Here is a 15,854-nt window from a genome sequence, read left to right on the forward strand (position 1 = left end):
TCTGTCCTGAATAGGCTTGTGGCCTCGTCCAGAAGAGGCTTGTGCACCATGTGTGAACAGGCCCAGAAAAATTTTATGGTCTCGTTTAGTAAGGTGTCTGAACTCGTCCTGAAGAAACTTCTAAACACGTCTTGGAACGTGTAGAATAGGGGTTTGAACCTACCCAAAAGAAGCTTTCTATTTTTTTTCTCAGAAGAAACTTGTGAACCCGTCATCAAGAAGTTACTAATGTCCTGAATAGGCTTATGGTGTTATCCAGAAAGAGCTTCTGAATCCGTTCTGAAATAACTTCTGAACTCATACTGAAGGGCTAATGAATGCTTCTGAGTCTGGCAAAAAGAAGATTTGTAACCCGTCTAGAAGAAGCTTCTGAATTCGTTCAGAAGAGATTTATGGACCGGACCATAAGAAGCTTCTAGAGCTTACCAAATAAGGCTTCAGGACCCGTTCATAGAGGACTTCTTGATCTGTGTTGAAAAACCTGTGTTTTGAGCTCGTCTTGAAGGACCCGTCTAAAATACCTTGAAGAGCTGACAACAAGAGGCCTGTTTACCTTTTCAGAAAAGGTTTTTTGTAACCTACACATATAAGGCCCCTGGATCCATCCAAAAGAAGATTCTCAACTCGTACAGGAAAGCCTTATGGACTTGACCAAAAAAGACCTGTAAGCCATTTATCCACTCAAGAGAAACTTCTGGGCCTGCCCTGAAGAAGCTTAAGAACTCGTCCTGATGTACCCACCTACAGCTGGGTCTGGACCTGTTCAGAGAAGCCTTTGAACCCATATAAAAGAGACTTCTGAGCCCATTCAGAAGGCCTTATTCAGAAGAGGCTTATGGACCCGTCTTGAAGAGGCTCGTGAACCATGTATTAGGACCGCTGCACTGAACCTGTTCAGAAGAAGTTCATGATTTCGTTCAGTAGAGGGGCATGGTCTCGTCCTGAAGAAGCTTCTGAACTCGTCGTGAAGGACTCGTCTAGAAAAGGGTTTTGAATCTGCCCAGAAGAACCCGTAATGAAGAAGTTTCTAAAATTCTGAATTGGTTTATGGTTTTATCCAGAAGAGGCTGCTGAATCCGTCTAGAAAAAGCTTCTGAACTCATCACGAAGGACACGCTTTCTGAAAATGCTTCTGGGTTAGCAAAAAAGAAGCTTTTTAACCCTTCTAGAAGAAGCTTCTGAATCCGCCCAGAAGAGGTTTCTGGATCTGACCAGAAGAAGCTTCTTGGAACCGTTCAGAGAGTCTTTTTGATCAGTATTGAAGAATCTTTTGAACTCGTCCAGAAGATCCAGCTTTTTACTTCTGTACCTAATCAGAAAAAGGCATTTCTACCTTTAAAAAAAGTGACTTATACATATGAGGCTTCTGAACTTGTCCAAATAAAGATTATCGAACAGTTCATAAAAAATTTCTGGACTTGTTCAGAAGAGGGTTCTAAGCCATTTTGCCAGTCTCTTGACAAGGCTTGTGAACATATTTTTAAGAGGTCTCTGGACCTTTCAAGCAGAGTCTTCAGAACCCATCTGAACGAGGCTTTTGATCTCGTCCAGAAGAACCTTCTGAACAATCCAGAAAACGTTTCTGAAACCATTTGAAGATGCTTCTGATTCATTCGCAACCTGTGCAGAAAACGGAATCTGACCGAAAAAAGCTTCAGAGATCGTCAAACAGAGGCTTCTAACATCATACAGAAGAAACTTGTGGCTTCTTCTAACTAGAAGTATCGTCTGGGCTTGTTCAAAATAGATTACTACCGAAGATGCATCAGGGCCTGTCCTGAAGAATTTATGAGATCCGTGTCCAAAAGGGGGTTTCTGAACTTATTTGAACTTCTCAGATATTCTTCAAAGTTTCTTTTCAAAGTACACGAAAAGAATCTGTGAAGAGCAATGTTGTAGTGAATTTTGTTTTTTTGTTCAGTTGTATCAGAATTCATAAGTTCTGCTTCAACTTACTATACGCTTCCACAGCTTCTCGCTCGAATTCAGAAAATTTCAAAATACTTTAACGTTTAACCCTCCTTTTGCATTGGAGGCATTCTTGATCGAAATTCCCAACGTGATGTAATAAGAAGTTTAAAAATTAGTCAAAGAGACTTTAGTGGGTTTCAGAAAGGTTTCTTATGGGTTTCAAAGTGTTTCAACGGAGTGTCACGAGGTCCTAGAGCTAGAGGAGCTTCTTGATGTTTAAAGACGTTCCAAAGGGTTTCGAGGGGTTTTAGAGGACTTCAGTAAATTAAAGTTGGTTTCAGACGAATCTCCTAAATTGTTACGCTAGGCACACCAGGACGGCGTAGAGCACGTTTTGCGAGCCTGTCTGGGTCATATTGATCCCAACATCCTACTAGGGTTAAAGGTGCTTCAAGCCAGTTTCAGGGGGTACCGTGGGGGTACCGTGGGGGTACCCCGCGAATTACAGGACGGCTGAATTACCAGAGCTGGAAGATTTCTGACCTAGGACCTAGACAACTGGATCTGAATCACTGAACCTGGATTATCGGGCCTGGTCTACTGAACTTGCGTCACTTACCCTGGAATGCTGGGCTGGAACTATTGAACTTAAACTACTTTATCTGGACTGCTGGAGCTGGACTACTAATCCAGGACCACTTGGAGTGGACTACAGGGTTTAATTTACAGGACCAAGGCAAACGGACCCGGATCAATATTCAATGAACCTGGAATACTGGCTCTGGACTACTTGATTTGGATTATTGGACTTGTACTGCTGAACGGGAATTACGGGACCTGAGCTACTGGACCTAGACCACAAGACCTAGACTATTAGATCAGTAGTTTTGAAACTAGCCTGTTATACCTAGACAACGGGGCATGCGTTGCTGGATATGGAGTATTGAATCAAGATTATTGGGTATAAACCAACTCACCTGGATTAGTAACACTCGGCCACTACTTTTGCACTGCCAGTGTCTAAATTGCTATGAGTAGACAACTTGACTTGGATGATTAGACCTGGACTACTACTATTGAGCTTGGGCTATCTCACCAGGATCGATTCAAGAGACATTTCCAAGGCCATCCAGAAAAGCCTTCTAAACCCGTATAGAAAAGGCTTCTGCACCACATCAAAATAAACTCCTGAACCCGTCCAGAATAAGCTGTAGGAGTCACCCGAAAAAGGCTTCTAGGCTTGGTTTGATCTATTCAGGAGACACTTCCAAGCCTGTTTTGAAAAGAGTTTTGAGACCTGTCTAGAAGAGGTCTCTTGACTTGCCCAGATGAGGCTCCTGGATCATTAGAGAAACAACGCTTGAATCCGTCCAAAAAAGGTTTCTGACCTAATCTAGAATAAGTTTCTGGATTCATTTAAGAAAGACACATCAAACACATCAAAAGAAGCTTCTAAAATCGTCCCGAAGAGGTTTTTGGGCCCACCCTTAAAAGGTTTCAGGAGTCACCCAAATAAGGCTTCCGGGAATATATAGAACCGGATTTTTGATCCATTTATGACACACCCAATCCCATCCAGAAAAGGCTTCCGGAACCCGTCTCGAAGAGGTCTTTTGGACGGGTCATCATCTTAACAGAGAAAAAAACCAGGACTCATGAAAAAAAAGCTTCTGAAATGAGCTGGAATAGATTTCTGGATCCATCCATGAGAGACATCTGAGCCCGTCTAGAAAAGGCTTCCAGACCATTTAACCGTTATGTGGCCGGCAAACTTTTTGCTTTTTTCTACACCGTGTTTATTAAATGGGTGCTGAGTACCCGGGTACCCTGCCGGCCACATAAGGGTTAAAAAGAAAATTCTAAACAGTCTGGGTAGAAGAAGCTTCTGGACATGCTCTGAACAGGATTCAGGAGTCACAAAAAAGGCTTCTGCGCATATCTAAAGTAGGTTTATGGATCCAGTCAGGAGACACTTCCAAGACCGTCCCAAAAAGGCTTCTGCGACTCGTCTAGAAAAGATCTCTTGGCCCGTCCAAATGAGGCTTCTGGGTCATTAGCGAAGACACTCAAGGACTTGTCCTAAAAAAAAACGCCTTCTTGGCTAATCTAGAATAGGTTTCCGGATCCATGCAGGAGAGACTTCTGAGCCAGTCTTGAAAAGGCATCTCCACCACATCAAAAGCAGCTTCTAAACTCATCCAAAAAAGGCTTCTTGGCCCGTCCAGAAGAGTCTTCAGGAGTCACCAAAAAAGCTTCTGGGCATATCTATAATAGGGTTTTGGATCTATACAGGTGACACTTCCAAGGCTGTATAGAAAAGATTTCCATCTAGAAGAAATATGTTGTCCCGTCTTGATGAGGCTTCTGGATATTTAGAGATTGAGCTCCAGGACTACAAGAGAGGCTGCAGGGCTCAAAACCAGTAATAGGTTTCTAGATCCACCCAAGAGAGGCTTCTGAACCTGTCCAGAAGTGGCTTCTAGATGCGTCCAAAAAAGGCCGCCGAAACGATCTTGAAGTGGTTTCTGGCCTGTGTAAAAGTGTCCGCAGTTTTCAATTAAGAATTATAAACCTGACCAGAAAAGGCTTGGAACTTCTTAAACAAATAAATCAATCAGTTTGTCTTAGAATGCTCCTTATATCAATGAACCTGTGAATTGAACAAAACATTCACTTTTCATTGATTCATTCATCTCCACAGCAGCCTCGTCCACCTGAAGCTAATTTGTTATGCAGTCAAAACGCTCATAAATCGATTATTCCTAAATCTCATCTGCATAATCACCCCCATTAAGCTACCACTCACAACAATGTCCATATTAGCATCACACACTCTCTCACTCGTTCAAACAACACCGAAAATCAATAAAAGCTCAACAAATCCATAATTTGTCACCGACGAGCGACGAGCAACGAGCGACGATCACCATTCGACAAAACGCTTCGCCGAAACACCGAAAGCGTGCCCAGCTTGGACCGCGAGATCCTTCTCCGACTCCGAGGATGGCACACGCCTCGATCGGTATTGTTCATCCGAATAAAGTCATTAACTTTTATCACCGACGACCATCTGTGGTGGCGCACAGGTCAACCGGCAGCAACAGCAGCGCCACCAGCACCGTTCGTGTCGTCTGCTTCTGCTTTTGCTTCTGAATCGACGGACGCGGCGTTGGACATCTGTTTTGCATTAATGAACTACCGCGCTGGCTGCTAGGCTCCTATAGGTAAGGTATCGACTTCATCACTTTGGTCGCGTCATCGTTAACGGCCCGTCGAAGCACGCGATCGATGATCGATGATGGAGCTTCTTGAGTTGATTGCGCGCGATATGGAAAGAGGGTGAAGGTGGTGACGATGATAGGCGTAGAGTAGATTGGGGTCTAAACATCATTCATGAAGATTGAAGCTGTGGAGTAATTTTGACAGCTTTTTTGAAAAGATTTGTGTTTTTTGGATAGCTTGCGCGGCAGTTTTAGGAAGTTTTTTTGCCGGGAGTGCTTTGTCCGTTTCGGGAAGGAAAAAGAGACAAAGAATGGATAAAATGTAACATACAGTTAGCAGGTAACGATATCAACTCCCTGGCGCAGAATTGGAAAGAAATCGAGACATGAGAGCAATCATTCGACTTGGTGAGCTCTTTCCAATTTATTCTCTTCTTTTTTTTATTTCGAAATTACATTCTACTTCGGTAATGACCTATTCTTAACTTAAAAATCAATTTATAAAGAAAAATACCATACGGGTACCATACGGCCCCAACTTACTTTATGACTGATTAAGAAATTTGAGAGATCGTACTGCCGGAGTGCTGATCCATGTCTAGACTCTAGATGCATCTCCCCCCCCCCCCCCGCTTCCATTCAAAGTTTTCAAAAAACAGCCTCCAATGTAATAAATCACCCCCCTTTTGTCACGCGGCAGATTCGAAAGGGTTCAAAATTGACGATTGATGATGCTGTGAATGAACGGTGATGGCTCGTGGACTAGGATGACTCGCCGTCGTGACTAAACGTGGGCCGATCGGATTGTTGTTGATAGAGATTAGCAGCGCGTCGTGGCGCGGCGCGGTGCTGGGATACGGGTCGAAATGTCAATCTCATTAGCATTAGCCAGCAGCTCGGGATTCGGTTTGGTAAATAAACAAACAAACAGTCAGACAAACAAACAGATAGATGACTTTGTTGCCCACTTTGAGTGATTGACTGGAATCTTCGTGACTTCTATTCTTTGTGGAAATGATGAAACTAAAGGTCAAATTTGATAGGTTGGCAAAAAAAAAATTGAGATTTGCGAATGATGATTGTCACAAATTTTAGAACCCATCACGTTGGCTTTATGCAGGCATTGGATTGGTTTTAAAATGGCGTTAGATTGGCTTTCGATTAGCATGAGATTCACAATGATTCGGCTTACGATTTATTTGTATTGTTTTTGTCTTGTCTTCAGATTAGCTGAAGCTTGACACTGGAAAATATATGAACTGACTTTGTTTCGACTTTGGATTGGCTTAGAATTGGTTTTACATTAGTTTTATATTGGCTTTCAATGGGTTTTGAGTTATGGTCAGATTGATATAGTTAGATTGATTGACTTCGAATAAACACAGGATTGACCATGCTGAGGGTGACGGGTTCGATTCCCGGTCGGTCCAGGATCTTTTCGTAAAGGAAATTTCCTTGACTTCCTTGGGCATAGAGTATCTTCGTGCCTGCCACACGATATACACATGCAAAATGGTCATTGGCAGAGGAAGCTCTCAGTTAATAACTGTGGAAGTGCTCATTGAACACTAAGCTGAGAAGTAAGCTTTGTCCCAGTGAGGACGTTACGCCAAGAAGAAGATGAAGAAGAAGAAGAAGAAGAAAAAGAAGAAGAAGAAGAAGAAGAAGAAGAAGAAGAAGAAAAAGAAGAAGGATTGAAATTATACTGGTTTTCGATACACTTTAGACCTTGGATTGGTTTTAGATTGGTTTTAAACTGACCTTGGATTGACTTTGAAGTGGATTTGAAATGGCCTTGGATAAGCTTCGAGTTGGTTCTGGAATGGCTTCGGATTGGCCTTAGATTGTCATTTGATTAATTTTGGGAATAAGTCGCTTTGGCTTTGATCCAGATTTGGATATGTTTTGATCTGGCTTCGGATACGTTTTGACTTAGAATGGATCTTTGTTTTTTGTTTGGATTGACCAATTGGCTTTTGGCTGGTCTCATAATAATTTTGAATTTATTTAACATTGCCCATGGGTTTCTTTTAGAATTGGATTGAATTGACTTAAAATCTACCTCGGTTTAATTTTGGGTTGAATTTGATTTTTTTGGCTTTGGATTTGCTTTAAAGTGGCTTTGCATTGGCTTTAAAAAAGTCCTTTTCAAAGCCAGTTCAAAGCAAATCCAAAACCGAATCGAGTTCGACTGGCTTTGGATTGATTTTAGATTATTTTTATATTGGCTTGACTTTGCTTTGACTTTGGATTGACTTTGAACTGGTTTTCGATTGGCTTTGTATTATTCTATAGATTGGTTTTAAACAGACTTTGTATTGGCTCTAGATTGGCTTTGATTTAGCTTTGAGTTGGTTTTGGATTGGTTTTAGATCAGCTTTGGATTGACCTTAGTTTGTCGTCGGATTGGCTTTGAAATTGATTCGCTTTGGATTTTAATTGGCATTTGATGGCTTCAGATGTGTTTTAAGATGGTTGTGGATTTAGATGAGCTTAGGACTCGGAGTGATTTTGAATCTGATTTAGTTTGCCTATCGATTGGTTTTTGATACGCATTGAATTAGCTTTAGCTCTACCTTAGATTGATTTTGAGTTGAATCTGTTTTTTTTTTGTTTTTAGATTGGCTTCAAACTGGCTTTGGGTTGGCTTTGAATAAGACCATTTCAAAGCCAGTTTAAAGCAAATTTAAAACCGAGTCAAATTGGAATGGTCTTGGATTGATTTTGGATTACTTTACCATTGAATTGGCTTTGCATCCACTTTGGATTGACTTTGAACTGGTTTTCTATTGGTTTCAGAATGGTTTTAAACTGACTTTGAATTGGCTTTGCATTGACTCTGTATTGGCTTTGGATTAGCTTCGAGATGATTTTGAATTGGCCTTCGATTAGCTTCAGATTTACCTTAGATTGATTTTGGATAGAAGTTGATATGGTTTTGAATTGTTATCAAACTGGCTTTGAATTGGCTTTGGACAAGGCCAGTTCAAAGCCAATCCAAAACCAAATCAAACTGAATTGTTCTTGGATTGGATTTGGATTGGTTTTGGGTTGGTTTTAGAATTAATTTGACTTGGCTTTGGATCGTCTGTAGATCAACTTAGGATTGGTTTGAGATTGGCTTTAAAATGGCTTTAGATCGACTTTTGGATTGATTTTGGATTCAATTTGGATCTGGTTTGGATAGTCATTGGATTATTTTGGATTTACTTTACCTTAGATCAGCTGTGAATTACATTTAAAATTGTTTCAGTTTGGCTTTAAAGTGGATTTGAATTGTCTTAAAAATGGCTTTAAATTTTTTTTAAATTGATTTCGGGTTGACTTTAGTTTGGTTTTAGTTTGGCTTTTATTTGGCTTTGGGTTGGTGTTGGAATAATTGAATTTGATTGGATTTTGGATTTGTTTTGAACTGACTATTAATTGGCATTGGATTGATCTTGGATTGGTTTGTACTGACTTTAGATTAGTTTTAGATTTACATTGACTTGGCTTTCGATCGATATTGGATAGACTTTGAATTATTTCAGGATATTTTTGGATTGGCTTTGACGAAGCTTCGAAGTAGATTTAGAATGGCTTTGACTTGGCCATTAACCAGCATTGGATTGACTTTGGAATGGTTTTACAATGACTTTGGATTGACTTCAGACCGACTTTGGATCAAATTTGGATTGGCTTAGGATAGAATATTGGTTGGTTTTAGATTGCCCTTGAATTGGTCTTAGATTAGCCTTGAAATGATATTGGATTATCTTTGGATTGGTTTTATTTTGGCCTGAAGATGGCTTTATACTGACTATGGATTAACTTCTAATGGGCACTGGATCGATTTCGAATTGAACTTGAATTGATTTTAAAGTGATTTTGAATTGCCTTGGGATCTACCTTGGATTGATTTTGGGTTGAATTTGATTTATTGGTTTTGAATTGGCTTTAAATTAGACCGATCCAAAGCTAGTTCAAAACCAATCCAAAACCGAACCAAATTGAAGTGGTCTAGGATTGGATAAGTCGACAATGTATTGACTTTGAACTGGTTTTCGATTGGGTTAAGATTGGCTCTGAATTGGCTTTGGATTGGCTCTGAATTGGTTTTGGATTAGCTTTAGATCAGTTTTGGACTGGCCTTGGATTGTTATTGGATTGGACTGACTTTAAAATTGATTAGCTTTGGATTTTAATTAGACTTCGATTGACCTTAGACTGGCTTCAGACACATTTGAATTGGTTGTGGGTTGACTATGGAATGTTTTAACTGGCCTCGGAATCATTTAGAATTTGTTTTGGATCGCCTATGGATTTCCATCGATATTAGGTTGATTTTGGATTGAACTCGATTTGGTTTTAAGGTGGCATCGAACTGGCTTTGAAATTTCTTTGGATTTGCTTTGGTTGAGGATTGGCTGTAGATTTACTTTAGATCTGCCTTGGATTGATTTGAGATTGAACTGGCTTTGTAAATGGAAATGAGCCAATTCAGAGCCAATCGAAAACTAAATCAAATTAGAATGGCCTTTGACTAGTTTTGGATTGGCTTTGGGTTAGTTTTATATTTACTTTGACTTGGCTTGGGATCGACTTTGGATGGACTTTAAGTTGGAGCCAGCCAAGGGCTGAAAGTCTCTCAAATAAAGACAAATTAATCAAATTGGTCTTATTTTGGCTTTGACTAAGTCAATGTTTGTCAATGTTTGTTTTGGATTCAATTTTATTTGGTTTTGAGTTTGCTTCAATCTGGCATTGAATTGCCTTTGGGTAAGGTCAATTAAAAGCCAATTCAAATCCAAACCAAAACCAAATCGGATTGGATGGGCCTTGGATTTGGATTGACTTTGGATTACTGTTGTATGAGCTTTGACTTGGCTTCGGATCGAGTTCGAATTAACTTTGGATTGGTTTTAAATTGGTTTTGATTTGGCTTTAGATCGGCCTTGGACTGATTTTGATTTGTTTTGGCTTCGAAATGGCTTTGAATTTGCTTTGAATTGGATTTGTTTAACATTTTCTTTGACTTGCCTTTGGATTGACTTTGGATTGGTTTTGAATTGGTTTTATATTGGTTTTAAACTGGCTTTGTGATGGCCTTAGATCAGCTATGGAATGCATTTGGAATTGTTTCAGATCGGCTTTGAATTGGATTTCAATTGACTTCGAATTGATCTTAGATTGGCCTTGAATTGTTGTTGGGTTGACTTTGGATTGGTTTTAGATTGACTTTAGAACTGTTTTAAACTGTCTATGAAATTGCTTTGAATGAGCACTGAATCCGCTATGGATTAACTTTCAAATGACTTAATATTGACTTTGAATTGATTTTGATTGCTATTCAGTTCGTATATGGATTGGCTATGGCTTGTATTAGAATTGCCATCGAAGGTTGGCTTTGGACTCTGGGTTCGTTTTGAATTTGGTTTAGATTGGGTATGGATTGAATTAAAATTGGCTTTGAAATGGCTTCAGATTGGCGTCAGATAAATTTTTGATTGATTTTTTTATTAGTTTTGAAGTAGCCTTGGATTGGCCTTCAACTGGCCTTGGATTGGTCTCACATTGATATTTCATCTATTTTTCAATTACTTTTGATTGCATTCAGATTCGACTTGGCGTTTGATTAACTTTTGGATTGGTTTTCATGCCTTGACTACAGAGAACCGTAGATGCACTATTTGCATGCGGAAAACAACGATTGCCTCCAGAAACCAATAATACATCTAACAGGAGTAAGTAAAAGCCTCGACTAGATTCCTGAGTACCCGAGATGGCCTGGTTAAAGTCAGGCCTTGAGTTCATTGAGCTGTAGTTAAACTGTAATCACATGTTTTACCTATGTGTAACCTCTGTTCATTACATAAACTTTCGCACAACTAATGCTAGGAAAATGTCATGATTGGTTTTGAGGAATCTTTGAAGTAGCATTAGGACGCCTTTGAATTAACATTGGATTGGTCCTTGACCAGCCATGGATTGACTTTGGATTGATTTTAGAATGGCTTGAGATTGACTCGAGATCGACTTTTGATCGAATTTAATTTAGGTTAGTTTTAGATTAGCCTTAAATTGGTTTTTGATTGGTTTTAAGATGACTTTCAACTGGCTGTTAATCGACTTTGGATTGGTTTTTGATTGGCTTTAGAATTGCTTTATACTGACTATTGATTGACGTTACATGAAAACTGGATCGATTTTGGATAAGCTTTTAATTGGTTTTAAAGTGGCTTTGAACTGGCTTTAGATTAGTTTTGGGTTGGTTTGGGGTGAATTATGAGGTAGGTTCAGATTTACTCAAAATTTAACTTGTTTCAAGAGTTATCTTTCGATCCGCCTTAGATTGTCTTTGAGTTGGATTTGGTCTGGCTTTCAACTGGCCTAAAAAAGCCTTGAATTGCAGTTGGGATGACTTTTGTTTGGTTTTGATTAACATTAGACTGGTTTTAGATCGTTTTTGGATTTGCTTCAAATGAGCACTGGATAGACATTCGATAGGCTTAATATTGGCTTTTAATTGGGTTTTGATTGGATTTTGATTGACATTAAAACGGATTTGGATTGACTGTGGTATGAATTTAAATTTGCTTCGAATGGGATTTTGATTGGCTTTGTTATGTTGACTCGTTTTGAATTTGCTTTTGATAAAGTTGATTTGGATTGACATGATATTGGCTTTGGATTCACTTTAGATCTAATTTGTATAACATTTGGTATTCTGATTGACCTGGCTTTGGTTTGGGATTGGCATTGAACTGGCTTTGAATTGGCTTTGGATTGGCCTAGGATTTGTCTTAGTTTGGTCATAGATTGGTTTTGCATTGACATCAGAATAGTTTTGGATTTTGTTTGACTTGGCGTTTGATCGACTTTGGATTGACTTTGCATTGCTTTTAGGTTTTTTTAAATTGGTTTTAAAGAAGCTTTGAACTAGCTTTGAGACGGCTTTGAAATAACTTTGGATAGGGCACAGATCAGCTATGGATTGACTTTGGAATGGCTTTAGAATGGCTTTGGATTGACTTTAGCTCGACTTTGGATCAATTTTGGATTGGCTTAGAATTTAATGTGAGTTTAATGTGGTTTAAGATTGATTTTGAATTGGAATTGGATTGATATTAGATTGGCCATCCTAAAGGCTTTGAATTGGTTCTCAATCGACTTCGAAATCTTTTTGATTGGTTTTACAATGGTTTTATACTGACTTTGGATTGGTTTTAAATGGGCACTGAATTGGCTTTGAACTGGTATTGCATTCAATTTAGATTGGTTTGAAATGTTTTAAATTGGTTAACGATTTACATTGGATTGGCATTGATTTGAATTGGATTGGGAACATTTCACCTACCGCAATTTCGTTCACATTTTGACATGGCCAGAGTTAACGTACCTGAAAGAAAAGAAAACGAGCATTAATCAGTAACTTTCCGGTAAAACAGATAGCAGAAAATAAAAATTCAACAAATGTACAAATGGACCGCCAGCTGTCATCGAGCCGGTCATTGCAGGCTCAATTTCCGAGCAAACTGTGTTCCGTAAACTGTGAACTGCGTCGATGTCGAAGTCATGCACATTAACCCAATCGCGAAATCACGTTAAATGCGCTCACTTAGAAACAATTAACAGCCACCACCGCGTCGTGCCGAGCCGCTTTCGTTTAATTGTCCAGCTAATCCGATTAGCCTTTCGCCATTTTTTTCCGTTTTCTTTCGAATTGTGGCAGCTGTAGCAGCCACAGCAAGATCAGGGCTAGGATGTAGCTCAAAGTTGAGCTACTGTGAAATTGGGTGACTTTGGTGATGAAGGGCTGAATATATGAATTCATATGCAAAAACTAACTAAAACATTTGTCAACGTAGTTTGGATCTATTTTTTTCTCTTTTTTTCTTTTTCTCTCACCCTTAAACAGTATTTCTTTTACTCTGACGAGTGCACTGGCTCTCAGATAAATAGGTGAGCTTGTTCCATACTATTTTGTTTTCGTTCAAGGATTTTTTTTAAATTTTTAACCTGGTGTCACGTGATTTTCAATAAAAAATTGAATTTAGGTTTTTAAGGTTAGGAATCAGGTAATCGAGGGATCATTTTGGGTTGAGAAATGACGATTTATGAAAATTTTGTAAACAAGACACGAATCTTCTTTTAAAACTTTCATTCAAATTTTATTTTTAGTTGTTTTTTTTATTTAAGAGATTATTAGTCCGGGGCTTAATCCGGGGCTAGTTCATCTCAAAACCCATGGCTTGACTTCCCTTCCTCAGGAAAAACTCACATTTTGTAAGTATGTCGAGAGTGGGATTCGATCCTAGGTCTTCGGCGTGATAACCGTGGGCTTCACCAGGTCCGCTCCCGTTCAAGATTGATTTGTTGTCCTCTCCATTGATGAATGCCACATTTGTTACATCTTGTTCGAAACTCAAATTAGCTACACACTTCGTCTTCTTCCAAAAAAAAAACCTGAATGAAAGTACCATCTTCCACCGATGACGACGACCGTGTACCTTCACCAATCGCCTAAAAAAAAAAAAAACAAGATTCACTTTCTGCTTGAATTTTGAATTTTCTCCTTCGTCATCGATGAAATAACAATGAAATCGATTACCGCTCTCTGCTTGGAGCTGGGGCTAATTAGCATACGATTGGCGTAAACTACTACTGCACTGGCTGGCAGTAGTCAGGCCACGACGACGCGCGATGGACGTCTGCTACCTTTACCCATTCCAGTAGAAAAAAAAAAAACAAAAAAACGTGCAACTTTTCCTTTCAACTACATCGCGGTCCGTTGTTGACCAATCTTTGGCTACTAACTTGCGCTCCCGCGCGCCGCGCCGCATTGAAATTGATTAGTCTGCGCACCCAATTTCCATCGAATTGTTGATGTTATGTAGTACGCCTAGCGACTGTCTGCGACTACGGCGTGGTGTGGATTAGTCGAGTTGGGGCGCGTGAAAAATTAAGTCAGTTTCATTCACGCCGCCCGAGCCGGGCTCGGGTTGAGTAGTGTGCGCGCGTCGCGGTCATGGAAGAACGAAAGTGAAAAGCTTTCTTCCAAGACGATTATGGAGACGGATGGTGGTAGAAACGGCGCGAGGGGTCTTAATTATGCTCGGATCCGCATATGAGCGGTTTTAATTGATCGTTAATCTTTCTGTTCTCTGGTAATTCAGTTAGCAGCTGTTAGCGGAGTTAGCTTGAGTACTCTTGGTTAGTTTAATGTGCTTTAATGGAGGAGGGATTACTAAACTGCGATAGCAAGTACCGTTGAGTTGCGTTATTTTTGTAAACTTATGTAAAAATATATAACTCCAAGGAACGGCGCTTATTTTTACATTTTCTATGAATTTTATAAGTGTATTTATTATTGATTTGTTTATTGATTTGCTAATCAAAAATAATCCAATGACTACCGGTCTTATTGGCTTCATCTCTACGCTTTAAAGTTCATTGCCCCTATAGTCATTCATCCAATACATGATCACACCGGATCGATTGATTTCAACGAACTCTTCGCTTGCAGCATAACCCCTTCTCACGTCGTCGTCTCATCTTGAACCAAACTTGATTTTTCGCAACCTTGCACTGCTGCTGCTGCTCTGTATGTACCGCCTCCACCCGTCATCATCATCATCTCAGATTTCCACTTTGGAAACCAAATCCGGACCTACCGCGCAGCAACTACCTTGCTGCACGGCATCTCACCTTATTGTATGCATTTGTGGACGATGAGAGCCGCAACCAATGACCATCAATCCGTGAAATGCACTTGGCCAATCGGTCCCACTTATTGACAGATTGATTTCGGGTCAATTGATCGAATGTCGTTTGACCGAAAAAAGAAACAGCTTAGTCTAAAACTGAAACTCTCAGGTCTCAGGTCTAAAAGGGTTAAGATTTTTTTTATTTTATTTTTTTCTAAATTTTATTAAAAAATGTTTTTTTTTGTAATAAACCTTTTTTTTCAGGAAAAAAAAAGAGATCAGAAGCGGCTGTCGAGTCCGTATGAAGTTGATCATCAATATTAACTTCTTTTCTCGATCAGCCTAGATAGCTGTGTAGTGTCGGTAGCGATTGTCTCAATTGGCTAAGAATAACACTACGGACCGCCTGTTCCGGTGGTAAGAATCCACCAACAGGTGACCCCTAATTCATGGTGTGATGCGGCTTTATGCTTACCGTGCCTAGGAATGAATGGCTAGGGGGGTCTAATAAAAACCTAACCGCTAACGGAGCCTGTGGAGTACCAGGGCGCCCTCCACAGTATGTAGCCCTTACTGCGCTAACCGGAGCAATGGTGCAGTGGACCTTGTGTTTCTCCGAGACAATCAGCTGCCCTTCTTTAGTCTCACTTGAGGCTAAATAAGGGCGGGATTATGAAGATGTTGTTAATTAGTTTAAATTTTCACCTATATGGTTTCGCATTATGCGATTTACACAGTGTATTCTGTGTATCCTCGCCTTTGGCGTTTTCCAATCGATACCGATTTGGTTTTATTGTTGCTGTTCTTTGTTGTGCTGCTGTTGCGAAGAGTTTAATCTTACCTAGTTTGGGTAGTGGCTACGGTTAGGATAGCTCAGATCAATCTTCAGCATAAAAGAACAGCAACGATCAATCTTTGCAGACTTATGCAAAATGGTACAGCCCAAGTGGCCTTGGTACAAGAACCTTACTTTCGTAAGGGAAATTTCTATCTAGGAAACCTTGTGAACCCGGTGTTTGCCACTTTCAGTAAACAT

The 15,854-nt window shown here is 39.8% G+C and overlaps 1 protein-coding gene across 7 annotated transcripts in view; it reads right to left on the reverse strand.

Annotated features, from left to right (window-relative positions):
• Window positions 1-15,854, reverse strand: part of LOC109417137 (lipase 1-like) — a 533,887-nt gene that overhangs the window by 409,994 nt on the left and 108,039 nt on the right. Inside the window, exon 2 of one of the 7 annotated variants that reach the window (XR_009997540.1) lies at window positions 12,298-12,510. The exons of the other annotated variants lie outside the window; for them this stretch is intronic. The gene's annotated coding sequence lies outside the window, so the exon portion shown is untranslated. Of the gene's footprint in view, window positions 1-12,297; window positions 12,511-15,854 lie in introns of those variants that run through there. 7 annotated transcript variants of the gene reach the window in all.

This window comes from Aedes albopictus, chromosome 2, assembly GCF_035046485.1.
Source record: "Aedes albopictus strain Foshan chromosome 2, AalbF5, whole genome shotgun sequence".
In the NCBI taxonomy this organism is placed as follows: domain Eukaryota; kingdom Metazoa; phylum Arthropoda; class Insecta; order Diptera; family Culicidae; genus Aedes; species Aedes albopictus.